Source organism: Drosophila takahashii, unplaced genomic scaffold (assembly GCF_030179915.1).
Source record: "Drosophila takahashii strain IR98-3 E-12201 unplaced genomic scaffold, DtakHiC1v2 scaffold_83, whole genome shotgun sequence".
Lineage (NCBI taxonomy): Eukaryota > Metazoa > Arthropoda > Insecta > Diptera > Drosophilidae > Drosophila > Drosophila takahashii.
In genome coordinates, this window is record NW_027221763.1 from 4,996 (window position 1) to 9,990 (window position 4,995).

The following is a 4,995-nucleotide window of genomic DNA, read 5'->3' on the forward strand; positions in this document are numbered from 1 at the left end:
GGCGTGCCATTCCGGAACACCTGACGTCGCTGTACTCTCGATGCCTCTCGGAAGGATACTTCCCTGACGAGTGGAAGCACCCGAGAGTGATACCGCTGGTAAAGGGGCCTGATAAGGACAGGAGCGATCCTTCGTCCTATCGTGGCATATGCCTTTTGCCAGTGTTCGGAAAGGTGCTCGAAGGACTCATGGTGATACCGGATGGCTGCAGATGGCAATTTGGATTTCGGCCTGGACGCTGCGTGGAGGATGCCTGGAGGCATGCCACAACCACAGTTGACAACACCACGTCGCAATACGTCCTTGGAATTTTTGTCGATTTCAAGGGAGCATTCGACAATGTGGAGTGGAGCGCAGTGCTCGATCGGCTTGTCGACGTCGGCTGTCGTGAGATAAGCTTGTGGAAAAGCTATTTCTCCGGCCGAAGGGCAAGCATCATCAGCAGGTATGAAGCAGCCACAGTCTCGGTTACACGGGGCTGCCCGCAAGGGTCCATTAGTGGTCCATTCATTTGGAACCTTCTGATGGATGTGCTGCTTCAGCGCCTAGAGCCACATTGTGCTGTGAGCGCGTATGCAGATGATTTGCTACTTTTCGTTGACGGGAATTCCCGTGCTGATCTGGAGCGAAAAGGCGAGCAGTTGATGAGCATCGTGGGAGCCTGGGGATCTGAAGTTGGAGTGAGCGTGTCCACCAGCAAGACGGCAATCATGTTGCTGAAAGGGAAGCTTTCGCAACGAAGGAGACCAACGGTGCGTTTTGCTGGAGCAAGCCTACCGTATGTCGAAAAATACCGGTACCTGGGCATCTTAGTCGGCGAGCGGTTGAGTTTCCTCCCGCATATCTCGGCAATTCGAGATCGGCTGACTGGAGTCGCCGCGGGGCTAGCACGGGTGCTTCGAATCGATTGGGGACTCAGTTCCCGCGCAAAGAGGACCATATATAGGGGACTCATGATGCCATGTGCACTCTTTGGTGCCTCGGTATGGTACAAGGCGGTGAGTAGGGGTAAATCCCTAAAACTCCTCACCTCGTGCCAGAGGACCATCCTTTTGGGATGCCTACCGGTATGCCGCACAGTGTCCACCGTGGCACTGCAGGTGCTTGCTGGTGCTCCTCCAATGGATCTTGACGCTCATCGGTCTGCTTTGAAGTTCAAACTACGGAAGGAAATCCCCCTGGATACCAACGACTGGCTGCATGGACTGGATATGACCGGGATGAACTGGAAGGACAAGATGGCTCTGCTAGACGAGCGTCTGCTAAATGAGTGGCAACTCAGATGGGATAACGCGGATCACGGGCATGTGACTCGCGAATTCTTTCCAGAGGCAGCGTTTGTCTACAAGAGGAAAGACTTTGTCTTTACTCTAAAAGCCGGATTCTTACTGACAGGACACGGGTCGCTAAACGCATTCTTGCACGGCAGGACTCTCAGCACCACGACCGCATGCTCATGTGGGGAGGTTGACGAGAGCTGGCTTCACGTGTTATGTGAATGCCGGCTGTACAATGAATTGCGTGACCTCGATGCTCTCGGAATTGTCCAGGACCAAGGAAGATGGATCGTCGCGGGAGTAGTTGAGACCCCAGAACGGATGCGTCTCCTAGAAGTTTTCGCGGATGCTGCCTTTTTAAGGCGAAGGATGGCTACGACGGATGGAAGGCGAACCACAGGCGCTGGGCTCTAGCCCAACTCACCCCTGCTGTGTGGCTAGCGGCGAAGAATTCTACCACAGCTTGTCATAGCTTGTCGTAGGAGGCGACTAATATGGCATGGGTGCCCCATCCGAGCTTGTCGGAGCTTAAGGGGTGAGGCCTACCGAGCCTGTAATTTCGGTACCACGGGTTGAGCAGTTCCAAGGCTGCTCATTGAGGTCGGCCCCCTAGTGGGAGTATCGTGGTGGCTGTGGTTGACACCCATATCGCGGGTAGAGCCTTCGGGCTCGACGTGGAGTTGCGTCATACAACTCGGGTGCTGTGACCCAAAGATCAGTAGGGATTTAGATAGATCCCGCTCCTCAGCAAGGGGGAATGCTTGCCCGACAAGTAAGCATTCGAATTGCTACCGGGGTGGTTGCTATGTACATAGCTATAGCTTCTAGTCCGGGGCGTTGGTCTGGCGCTTAACCTAGACACATTGCACTATACACTCACTTGTGGGTGTATAAGAGTGCCGTGGTTGTAATCCCTTCAGTGTGGAACACGCCACGTTAAATAAGCTTCGGAGGGATCCGATAGACACCTGTCCCTATCTACTATCTAGCGAAACCACAGCCAAGGGAACGGGCTTGGAATAATTAGCGGGGAAAGAAGACCCTTTTGAGCTTGACTCTAATCTGGCAGTGTAAGGAGACATAAGAGGTGTAGAATAAGTGGGAGATATTAGACTTCGGTTTGGTATCGTCAATGAAATACCACTACTCTTATTGTTTCCTTACTTACTTGATTAAATGGAACGTGTATCATTTCCTAGCCATTATACGGATATATTTATTATATCTTATGGTATTGGGTTTTGATGCAAGCTTCTTGATCAAAGTATCACGAGTTTGTTATATAATCGCAAACAAATTCTTTAATAAAACGGTGCATTTATGTATTTTTGATTTGAAAATTTGGTATAACTCCAATTACTCAGGTATGATCCAATTCAAGGACATTGCCAGGTAGGGAGTTTGACTGGGGCGGTACATCTCTCAAATAATAACGGAGGTGTCCCAAGGCCAGCTCAGTGCGGACAGAAACCACACATAGAGCAAAAGGGCAAATGCTGACTTGATCTCGGTGTTCAGTACACACAGGGACAGCAAAAGCTCGGCCTATCGATCCTTTTGGTTTAAAGAGTTTTTAACAAGAGGTGTCAGAAAAGTTACCATAGGGATAACTGGCTTGTGGCGGCCAAGCGTTCATAGCGACGTCGCTTTTTGATCCTTCGATGTCGGCTCTTCCTATCATTGTGAAGCAAAATTCACCAAGCGTTGGATTGTTCACCCATGCAAGGGAACGTGAGCTGGGTTTAGACCGTCGTGAGACAGGTTAGTTTTACCCTACTAATGACAAAACGTTGTTGCGACAGCATTCCTGCGTAGTACGAGAGGAACCGCAGGTACGGACCAATGGCACAATACTTGTTCGAGCGAACAGTGGTATGACGCTACGTCCGTTGGATTATGCCTGAACGCCTCTAAGGTCGTATCCGTGCTGGACTGCAATGATAAATAAGGGGCAATTTGCATTGTATGGCTTCTAAACCATTTAAAGTTTATAATTTACTTTATAAACGACAATGGATGTGATGCCAATGTAATTTGTAACATAGTAAATTGGGAGGATCTTCGATCACCTGATGCCGCGCTAGTTACATATAAAAGCATTATTTAATACAATGACAAAGCCTAGAATCAATTGTAAACGACTTTTGTAACAGGCAAGGTGTTGTAAGTGGTTGAGCAGCTGCCATACTGCGATCCACTGAAGCTTATCCTTTGCTTGATGATTCGATAATAAACATAAATTTAATTGTGTTTATTTTGTTTGGCTTTTTTAAGTCAGAATATATATATATATAAAATATATATATATAAAATAATAATTATATTTAAATAAATTTTATTTAAATATATTTAACAATGGTAGCCATATGTATCGTCATCCTATTAGTGACGCGTATAAAAATATTCTAAGTCCGAACATGCAAATAAGAGACATATGCAAGTATATGTACTTCTTAAGGTAGCCAACTGAATCGTCATCCTATTAGTGACGTGTATACAAATATTCTAAGTCCGAACATGCAAGTAAGAGACATATGCAAGTATATGTACCTCTTAAGGTAGCCAACTGAATCGTCATCCTATTAGTGACGCGTATACAAATATTCTAAGTCCGAACATGCAAATAAGAGACATATGCAAGTATATGTACCTCTTAAGGTAGCCAACTGAATCGTCATCCTATTAGTGACGCGTATAAAAATATTCTAAGTCCGAACATGCAAATAAGAGACATATGCAAGTATATGTACCTCTTAAGGTAGCCAACTGAATCGTCATCCTATTAGTGACGTGTATAAAAATATTCTAAGTCCGAACATACAAGTAAGAGACATATGCAAGTATATGTACCTCTTAAGGTAGCCAACTGAATCGTCATCCTATTAGTGACGTGTATAAAAATATTCTAAGTCCGAACATGCAAGTAAGAGACATATGCAAGTCAATGTTCCTCTTAAAATAGATGATTGAATCGTCATCCTATTAGTGACGTGTATAAAAATATTCCAAGTCCAAACATGAGTTATATGGATATGAAAATAATATTAAGTTCTAGTATGGATATGAAAAAAATGAGTTATATGGATATGGGAAAAATAACAAGTTCTAGTATGGATATGAAAAAAATGAGTTATGTGGATATGGGAAAAATAATAAGTTCTAGTATGGATATGAAAAAAAAATGAGTTATATGGATATGGAAAAGAATACAGAGTTCTAGTATGGATATGGAAAAATGAGTTATATGAATATGGGAAAAATGATAAGTTCTAGTATGGATATGAAAAAATATTGAGTTATATGGATATTAAAGAAATAATAAGTTCTAGTATGGATATGGAATAAAATGAGTTATATAGATATGGCAAAAAATTTAATGTTCTAGTATGGATATGAAAAAAATTAGTTATATGAATATGGGAAAATTTATAAGTTCTAGTATGGATATGGGAAAAATAATAAGTTCTAGTATGGATATAAAAAAATATTGGGTTATATGGATATTAAAGAAATAATAAGTTCTAGTATGGATATGGAAAAAATTAGTTATATTGATATGCTAAATAATGAGTTATATGCATATGGGAAAAATACTAAGTTGTAGTATGGATATGGGAAGAATACTGAGTTCTAGTATGGATATGGGAAAAATAATCAGTTCTAGTATGGATATGAAAAAATATTGAGTTTTATGGATATTGAAGAGATAATAAGCTCT